This window comes from Pinus tabuliformis, chromosome 1_1 (assembly GCF_031772625.1).
Source record: "Pinus tabuliformis cultivar Carrire ecotype Pingquan chromosome 1_1, CPIR1, whole genome shotgun sequence".
Classification (NCBI taxonomy): domain Eukaryota; kingdom Viridiplantae; phylum Streptophyta; class Pinopsida; order Pinales; family Pinaceae; genus Pinus; species Pinus tabuliformis.
In genome coordinates, this window is record NC_142297.1 from 696,999,277 (window position 1) to 697,010,267 (window position 10,991).

General features: G+C 35.7%; 1 pseudogene; it reads left to right on the forward strand.

The window, feature by feature from the left end:
• Positions 1 to 280: 280 nt before the first annotated feature.
• LOC149215378 (expansin-like A1) lies at positions 281 to 1,874 on the forward strand (annotated as a pseudogene).
• Positions 1,875 to 10,991: the final 9,117 nt, after the last annotated feature.

Consider the following 10,991-nt stretch of genomic DNA (forward strand, 5'->3'; position numbering starts at 1 on the left):
TTCATTGATGATTCAAAAGCAACCGGTCAAATATCTATTTCTTGAGATTTGTGTTCATCGTCATTCAAAATCCCAGTGTCAAATAAATCTCTATTTTCTTATTTTAGACAACTGTAAAATTTTGACTGTATTGTATTAATCAAAATCGAAAGGGAACATTCTTGGTCATGTATCAGCGATTCCCCAGTTTTCCTTTCCCAAAGCAAAGTGGTCACCACAGTCTCTCTATAAAAGCTATCGTGGAGAGTGTGTTCAATCCACATTCTTTCGTTTTTGTTTCAACTGTGAACAACATAACCATGGGGTTTCTATATTCAAACATCCCACTTATTAGATGTGCAATTTCATTGTTATTGGCTATCTGTACGTTAATCCCTGGATCATTATGTTGTGATAGCTGCCTCTACAAATCCAAACTCGTCTACCACAGCCAGCCTCCATTGCCTGAAATCATCAATGGTATGTATGTATAGAGAATCTCGCCACGTTCATATTTGGATTCGGTTTTGAGAATGAATGCAGAATATGCACCGATATTAATAATTTGGGATGTAAAATTTCATTATGAGTTTTGTTTTAACCTTTCAAATTATGAATCTCGTTTTATTTTCTATATAAAATTTAAAATGGTTGCCCCCTTACTTAAAGTTACAAAATCTCATCACGACCTGACCTGTCTTGGTTTGTAGATGCATCATGTCAGTATGGACCGTATGCAACAAATCTCATGAACAGTGGAAAGCAGTCAGTGGCCACAGCAAGTACCAAAATATATAGGGACGGAAAAGGATGCGGTGCATGCTATCAGGTGTGTTATGGAATTGGTTTTATTTGAATTTTTATTTTCAATCATCTAGCTTTAGCTTTCAAAAAATGATATAAATTCAGATCATTTAATGAAATCATCAAATCAATTATGATATGAATTCCTACGCTAATCTCCTCAAATGTTCTCGGGGGAACCGTTTATTATCATTCTTTTGGCTAATTGAGTTGAACCAAATCAGATAAGATGTACAGATCCAGCACTTTGCACCAAATCAGGGGTGAAAGTTGTGGTTACAGGCATGTCAATCGACGATAGGACGGATTTTTACGTATACTCTCCCACCTTCCTGAGCTTGGCTCGCTGGCCTGGACGTGGAGTATAAACGGTGAGCACGAAAACAGAAACAAACAAAAAAGCAATAAGATCGATGGTATTTGCAGTTACAAGTGTGAATATTTATATTTATATGTGTGTGTTATTACAGAGTCCCATGCGAGTATCCAGGCAAAAATATGGCTATCAAGGTAGACGAAAGCAGTGCGTACCCGAACTTTCTTGCTGTCAAGTTTCTGTACGAAGGAGGCCAAACAGACATTTCCGCCGTTGAAGTTGCCCGGGTGAGTAACCACCTGTCATTTTCATATCACTCATTTTTCTAATTATCTTAATTAAGAAATAACATTAGAATCTCACCGAAAACAGAAATACAATAATTGAGAAACACGTTACAAAAAATTACACATCACACCATTTGAATCTCAATGGACTGACTGGTATCGCAGGTAGGACAATGGAGATGGTACAGTATGAGTCCGCGCAAATACAGTGCAGTTTGGGAGATTGTCAACACTGATTTATTCGATAGGCAAGGCCAGCCCCCTTCCTTGTCGTTCCGGTTATTGGTTACCGGTGGCGCGGAGGGAAGTTGGGTGTGGCAGGCTGGACGCAATTTGCTACCTGCAAATTGGAAAGTCGGCTCTGTTTATGACTCCGGACTTCAGATTTCAGAAAGAGCACTCGAATTCAACTGCACTTCCTGCGCAACAGGCGACTGGAAAGATCAAAACTAAGGGGCCTACCTTATTTCCATCTGCTTAGGGTTACCTTCCGGATTTCTATTTCTATGTTTACCTATAAAATAAATAAAAAGTAATGTATTTCAATTCGAAATACTGCTTTTTCAACACTCAGTAAACAATGTTTTTTCTTATTTGAAATTAACCATTGTTGATCTGATCTTCACTTGAGGAGTTATCATTATTGATTAAGGAGGTTTTATATATGGTATAAGTGGACAGCAATTTTAGAAATAATTAATGAGTTTACAAGTTGAAAATACTAAATTAAAACGAATTTACGAGTTGAAATAGAAATAGATTAGATTACGCGCGGTTATTTTAAAATATTAAATTAAAATGTGGAAAAGCATATTACAATTACTTGATGTTTTAGTCGTAGTGTTAACCAGCAATGTAAGTGGTTTGTTTTAATAAATTGTGTTGCCAATAATCTATTGAGTTTTTAGTATGAACGCGTTTTAAACTTAATATATTGATAAAAATTGTTTGGTTTTGGTTTTGTTTTCTTTTTTTCCTTGGAATACAATTGTACAAAATAAATTGGGTCTTTCATCGTGATCATCTAGTTTTATGAGTCTTCACATACATTCTTAATTTATCCTTCGACCTTTCGCTGAATATATGTGTCCCTTCATGTGATGCATTGAACTTATTATTGTTATTATTATTATGACATGTGCTCGTTGGGAGTGCCTCAAAGATTTAAGGAAAAATTAATGAATTATTTTATTGTTAAGACTCGGAAAGCTAAATTATGTTCCTAAATCTTATTTGAAGGGTAACTTTCAACCATTTGCTTAAATAAATACACGAGAAATTACTGTTGGAGAAAGTATTCTAAAAGAAGAAAGTTTACCTTTAGCATAATTTTGTTATTGCCCAAAAATTTTAAAGGTTGCAATTTGACAAAGAAAATTACAGTGAAAAATTGAAACCAAGTCATTTTTCGGTGTGGTACTAAAGTTGAGGGGATACTAGTTATGTTGATAGAGGACTCAAAATTATTCAAGGTTTTTTTCCGGCCTTTTTTGTTTCCATCTCTAGAGTTCTTTGGGCTTGCGAATTGGGGTTCTATTAGGTTGATTGAGGATCTTAATTGTCGCTTTAGGTTTCGAACCGCCTTTTCTATGTCGTTATTTTCCCCTGGTGTGTGAAATTTTCTTGTGGTCCTTTTGGTTATTTGCATTCACCAAAGACTGGTACCTCGTTGGAGGTTGTGGTGTCTCATGTCCTTACATTGTGGTGAATTCCAAACCCTACTTGAATTTGGACCTCTAGTTTGGAGTTTGGGTGATGAACCAATTGTCTTTCGCTCTAGTTTAGAAGGGGCGACGGTTCATCCATTTGCTTTCTATTTCAGTTCTAGTGTTCTTACTGGTTGTTTGCGTTGTTCCCTTGTTGCTTCCATTATGGATCCTTTCAGAGAATAGTGAGCTGACGAGGCAGTATAGGTAATGTTGGAGTTAAACGGTCTCGGTGTTTTGCCTTTGACACAGTAGGAACTTTCTTTGATTTTGTCCCTCTTGATGTTCGTAAAGAAATTCCAGTTTTGGAGTCTCAATAATCTGGGGATCGCCCTTATCATTATGATCCACAAATTATTGGTGATGGGTTGAAATGTGTTCCAAACTGTGTCCAAACCTGGGTATACTTAGGAAGAGAAGACTCCATTTCCTTGCATTCTCTATCCATGCATCAAAAAATGAATACTTTGTTACATTTAATTCTCTAGGACAATCAAGTTGAAAATTATAATGTGTTTTGTGGGTTGGAAGGTATCACGCATATGTTAAGGAATCATAGGTTTTGACTTAACAACATTGACTCTTTTACGAGTCGCATGGAGAGTTCTTTTGGTGTCAGACTCGGCCTTGAGGGATCTCACGGACCCTATTAGAGATCCTGTTGATCCACCAATTAGCAGTGCTCAAGACTATACCATAATTTCCTCTAATCAAGACTAAAAATATGGTTTCATGGTTTTTTCCTTTTGCTTGAGAAGCTTGTTTTAGGGATACTGGTGGTTTTCTTTCTCTCAACAACAAGGAATTATGTAGATAGCTGGCCGTACTTGAAGACTTCTTGGTTTTGCATTTATTTATTTTTGTGAGCAGTGACTTATAGCTCATTTCTCTTGTAGCTTATGTTGTGAAAATTTTGTCACGGTTTATTTTCCTTGATATATCTCTATTTACCATTCGTTACGGGCTTCCCTTCTACATGGTTTTGTAAAGCAACAACTGTGGTTGACCTTTTCTTTTACTGGAGAAGATGTTCACGATTGGTGCCATTTGCAAGGTGTTACCTATGTCTTTTCTCTTGGGATCATTATTGTTGATTTTTTGTTATCTATGGATATTGTTGTAAGGTTTTTGGAGATTCTCTTGGAATTTTTCTTCTAAACTTGATTTTGGTTCATGGCATGCTCGGAATTTGGGCCAAGTTTTTGTATTTTCACTTGTCTTGACTCCCCGGAAATTAGAATTTGGCCTACGCAAGTTATGAGGAGTCCAAATCTTTTGATATTAGAACAATCTGATTATGGATGCAATCATCATGTAATATATTTTGAAGTAATATAATTTTCTACGATTCACAAAAAAGGAGGAAGATGAATTTACATGGGGCGCTCCACAACCCATATCGAGGAGATGTTGTAATGTCCTTAATAAGACTTGTTAAATAGTAATAATAAAGCACAACCTCCACACAATTAAAAAACGAAAAAATAATAATAATAATATAATAATAAATCAATTTAATTCAATTTGTTATATTGTAATGTTTTTTTTAATAGCATTGCAAATAAACTTTTTTTATAAAAAAACTCATAGTGTAGATATCACATTAAAATAAATTTAAATAACAATGTTTCATACTAGTAATCACGGTATACCATAATATATAATTAACAAACATATAATTAAAATAAGCATATTTCTATATGTGGAAATGTTAAATATATATGTATATATAATATAAATAGTAGCTAAAAATAATTTTCCATTTAATGACATAAATTGATCAATTGGTCAGCATGTTATCCCGTATTGTGTAAACCATGAGATTCAAGGTTCAAATCCCCATGTGGCTGATTCTTACCTTTAAAAAAAAGGGCGAAAAAAATGAAGAAATAAATCAACTAATTGATATTCGCAACCATTATATTTCATAAAAAAACAAAGTAATTAAAATAAAAAATAATATGATCTTTTTACTTTTGAGAGCAAGATGTGTCATTCATTACTCTCCAAAATGATTTCAGTACATGACTAAACTAAACTATTTAAATATGCATCTTAATTAGTTTATTTCAATATCAACTTCGCATATATGTATAGAGGGAACAAGATATTTTGATGTTGGCAATGTAAAATAACATTTCATTGTTCAAAGACAAAAAGACTAAAAAATCATTAGGAAATGTGTAATTACTTCAATTGTTAATATAAATTTAATATGTGTCACTTAAACATATTAATAATGATAAAAATAAAAATAAACATTGTGAATTATAAATAAAATATTCGAATATGTAGGCCTAAGTGATTTTTCTTTATTGAAGTGTATTTAAAAATATATGAATCACCAAATTTTTTTAAAAGTGGAAGATGTGGTCCATAAATAGAATATTTCTATGTCAACTATGTATATATTTATGCAGAAAGGCATATCTATTTTCGAATAACACTTCCATAATTTTAACTTAATCATTAATAATTATTGGGTGGATGGTAGCTATGTCCATGGAATATTCTATATTTTTTAGAAGTAGTCACATGGAATATTCTATATCATTTTTAGTAGTAGTTGCAGATCAAAAGTTGAGATCTATGTCAAAAGTAGTTATGCCATTTCTTTCATTTTACTTCAATTGATACGCTAAAAAAATGTCATATCAACAAGTCTTATTAGATGTTTTCATAAAAACATGTATGTTTAACTTACATTTTAATTCTCTTTAAAATTAATAATAATTTAAAATAGGAGCGGTAGGAGGGAGAGGGGCCTCTTATGGCATTGGAAAAATCATAGTTTTAGATTATTCATGGGAATCGAAGTTTTAGAGTATTCATGAGGCTTGGGGAGATGGTAAATAATCACGCACAAGCCTATGGTTTGCTCCAAGGCATTCTTCTTGCCAAATAATTTCATGTATGTTCTCTCATTATGTTGGGTGACTCCTTTTTAACAATTCAGTATTTGGTCAAAGGATCTCCCTGTAGAGACAAAGATATGGGTAATACCCTAAGTCAAATTAAGAAGGTATCAAAAGACATCCCAAAGATGAGTTTCAAGCACATTCTAAGGGCTCATAACTAGGAAGCAAATCAATGTGCCAACCAAGGTTGTCATTTAAAGTTTGGAGGGATGATGTTTAATGGTCAATTAAGACCATCCTCCACATCATCTGCTCTAATGATGTTTTCCTACTCTTGTCCACTGTAGTGAACTCCTTCCTCTGCAATCACACTGTCACACTCTGAATTTCCCAGCAAATATTCCAGCAACTCAATTTCTCCGTGACAATTCATCAGTACTTCATCATTACTTATGATTCCCACATTTATACACAAATTATCAATTTGAAAATTACAAGGTTCAACAGTCTCAACTGTTGTTTCACATATCAGTTCTTCAGACTGAATTTCATCTCCTTTCACAAGAAATTTTTCATGTGTTGTCATGGCCTCAAACATCAATGTATTACTAAATTCTTTCTTCTGCAATGATTCACTGCTTTTCTCATTCAAGAGACATTATCCATTATTATTTACTTCAGAGTTTTTATCTTATGAATGATACTCTTCCATACTTTTTATAGCTTCAAAAGATTTCTCATCCTCTGCAAAACCTGTAATCACATAAAAATTATTAGATTCAACAATATAAGGTTTTACATTCTCCTGTTGGGCTGCATTTTTCCAACAGTTCAGAAAATCATCAATAATTCCTTCTTCTTCACCCAGAACTTCACCCTGCTCTGGTTCACAAATGGACACTTCCATTTCCAACTCAGCTTCTCTGATTTTTTCCATTAGCCACTTTACTTGCATCTATTGTAGCCTTCTCTGTAACTTATGCCACTTTACTACCCTTTTCCTCAAGACCCAACCTTGTCTTTGGCTTTCCTCCAGTATCCTCCTTAATCCATCGAGTTGTTCTTTTATCTCTGCAATTTCCTTGTCAAGCTCCTCTTGAATCCTTCTCTTGCCATTTTCCTTGGCATCCTCCTTCACTTTTCTTTTGTTGTGTTCTCCCTCAGAACCTCTTCTATGACTATCAGTAGTCAACTTCTTCTCCATCTCGATGAGTTCCTAACTCACTCACTATGAGCTGCACTAAATCCTCCGCAACAGCAAGTCCTCCCTGCTACCACTTACCTCACCAAGCTTTCCTCTCTACTTGGTATTTTTGCAAGCCCCTCGTTCTCTATCTCTGGAACCTCTTTTGAGCACTTCTCTCTGCTCCTTCTAGGCTTCAACTCATTTGCACCTTCTAAGAACACAATTGTCCTATTGTATATCAATCACAATGAAATACTTGGTTCTGACCACCTCTTCTTTCACTTAGAAAGTCTTATCAGCTTCCTTCATTACTTAGCAATTCTACCCACATCCTTTGTGTAATCGCCTTTGTGATTTGCAACAATACCTCTGCAATAACAAGTCTCCGTCTTGCTACATATGCCTCACTAAGCTTCTCTCCTCTGAGCTCAGTCTTTTGGCATATCTCTGGTTCTTTCCTCTCGAACCAATTGAGCACTCCTTTCTCTAGGTTGCTGCAATCTTATCACCTTCTTTTGCTGTTACCTGTGCATCTATATAAAGACCACACACTCTCCAATCTTCAAATCAAATTAAAACAAAACATATCATCTCACCTTCAAGACCTCCGCATGATCTTGTTCTACCGTTCACCTGCACTTTGAATGGATTGTCCTCTGTTTCTTTTTCATCTGCAAGTTTTGCTACACATTATCTCTTTGTGCCTACTATTTGTCAGATTAAAATTTGATCTCTTCTTGCCTGCATACACATCTTAAAACATAACTCTGTTCAAAATTCTTTTCAAAGAAATTTTCACACAGAGTTTCTTTGTGCTGCTTTGATACCAAAATGATGCCAGCCTAAGCCGACAATACCCACATTATGAAAATAAAATTGCATGTCACTGGTCCCAGGCCTTAATCACCTGATCCATGATGAAAACCTTCCCAAATAAAGGTTTAAGTCCCTTAATTAAATCTCATGTGGAACCGTTTATTTGACTATTCAATAGTCTGAACTTTAGTCAACCTTTCCAGTAAAAATATTGTTTTAAGTTAGAAATTCCCCAACTCTACATTCCATCTCGTTATTTATCACAATCGCGAAGATTCAAAGGACTCTTAAGAATATGGCATTCAGAACTCCCGATTTGCGATATGCGATTGCTCTTTCCGCCATTCCACGACCTTGCACATTTTCCGATGCTCACCTTTATCACATTCAGCCTCCACCGTTGATTTCACTCCATCAGATCAATGGTTGTCGCGTCGTATCGCCACTTAAACCCATTCATCCTCCGGAACTCAAATCACTTAACTCGCGTTGATAAACTTCTCGGTTCCGCTCAGGCCCAAGCCTTATCGGCTTCAATCTCCATCGTCGATCTTACCATTCAATCCAACTGTTGTTGATACACCCGAGCTTCGCACATCGCAAATCGCATTTTCCTAAGGCCAAGGTTCATCCACTCATGAAATATTGCGATGCAAAACTAATCGGCGATCCACCACCATTGGTAAAAGCACACTTGATCCAACGGTTAACATCGATATGGGGTGAAGCACTTGCATGAGGATTACCCTCCCTTAAGGAGCTAATAAGGAATATAAATCCTTGATCTATAAATGTTTGTGTCCGGTTTTGAAATTAACATTCGATCACTTTATGACCTGATATCCGTTGGATATAAGAGGCCATCATTCTACGGCTGGCGGAACTTCAACTAGCACACGGTTTAAAACAGCCTTAACCCCCGCAGTTGACTATGATCTAAGAGGTTGAATATGAGATCGACGGCTAGGAGCGAGTGCAGGACCTTGGCCACAATCAAGGGAACCCGTACTCTCCTACCCCCGCAGTTGTTGATCACCATCGATCTAACAAATCTGTCGATCTGACGATCCAGATCTATTCCTATGCCATTAATATCTGCCGATCTAACACATTTGTTGATCTGACGATCTAGATCAATTTCCACGATTCACCTTTCGCAAGCACTTGGGTTTGATCTCCGTCGTTCATTTCTTGACTCCATTCTACGCGACTTAATCATGGCCGCTTATCGCAAACAATCTCGTCTATTGATCTAGCTGATCCAACGGCTCCTATGGATCGACACTTCACTTCTTCGTTCTTCCCTTTACTGCGTTTTTATGCCATTTCTTCAGTGTTCTTCTGTGGGTTCTGGTTTCTTCCATGGTTTCAGTCTTTAGATGCCCTGCATCACAACTTCCTCATGAGCTTAACTCTGCATGCCCTTAACACAGTCACTCCTGAATCTCGACTGTGATCTTTCGAATGGATTCAAGCGATCCATTACGATCCTTCATATCATTATTCTTCTCTGTGTTATGCTCGAAGTCCACCTGCAACCTATGTTACACAGAGCTTACTCTAGTTCACACACAGATTATAACTAAATTGCCCCATACACACACACACAAACCCAAAATCGAGTTGTTTGTATTAATAAACAGGTATTCGCACAGGAACTCTCTCCTTGGCCTGATATTTTGTATTAGTGGCCTCTGTATTCCTACCTGCCCGTAGGCTTACAATCAAGCCTCTAATTCACAACCTCTAACTATCTAACCAGCTAACTATCTAACTTGACTAACTTTTTCTCTATCTTTTTGGCTTACATTTATACAAAAGTATTCTATAACCCATTCCTGGTTTAGATCCATAAACTTCTCAATAAAATCCTAAAATCTCATCTTTATCCCTAAGGATCCTCTTTAATCCACAAATCACGAAACCAACTCCTAATCTAATATGTACAACTGATTCTCAAATCTCTCAACTATCCTAAATCTCTCATGTTCTCCAACATTCGAGAACATTTACAAATATGCCTCACTATACTTAATTAATTCCTAATTCTCACTAAAATCGCTCAAAAGCATAAGTAATTACATTAGTTTTAACACTTAGGAAACCAATTTCCTTAAAACACAAGACCGCCCTATGTCTACTAAAGTACAATTATTCTTCTGAGCTCAATGCTCCTGCATCATATGTACATGTCTCTGATAAAAATAGGGTATATCGACTTGGGTCTCGAACTAAATAAGCTTCGTAAGATCGCTCTCACATGCCTGAGTGACATCCCATAGCTTAATAATATATAGATGATAAAGCAGGAGATTTCATCAAGTGTTTTATCAAGGAACTCCTCGTGTCACCAAAAATGAGAGGATGGTCAAATTTTCATGTATCCTTTGATGTACAGAAAGAGTGGCACGGGAACCTTCAAAAACTCGTTATTTTGTAGGTGAAACACCATTCAAGATACAATTTCACTATGTCATTATTTTATTTACAGACCATATAGATGCATATCCTTTGGATAAATGGTAAAATATATTCTAGAGTTATTACTTTGTTTAAGTAAATTTGTTATATTGAAAAAATAACACATTCACACTCGTTGTACCATGTCTTCATCTCAATTACTGGTGGGATGGTTACTAGGGGAAATATGTGGGATATAAACCTACAAAATTTGTGACATTACCCAAAAAAGTAGCTCCTCAACAACAATTGGCTCAACTATGCCTTGTGCATGTTTGCCTAATCCTCTACCTTCATAGCCCATATTCATCATATTTGGACCTTTTTCCTCTAGTGTGTCCTTCAAAAGCACCAAAACATTCATTTTGAGAGGAAATTGAAGATAAAATTGAATTGCATACCTCATGTTCATGCATATACTTGGTTAGAGTTTCCTTTGCAACATGGAGTTGAGTCTCAAAACAATTATACTACGTTGGAAACCTTGTTGACTAGTACAAAACATGGAAAGGAATCTATAAACTATGATGGATATTTCACATAAATAGTTCATCATAACAAATTTGATAAAATATTGAA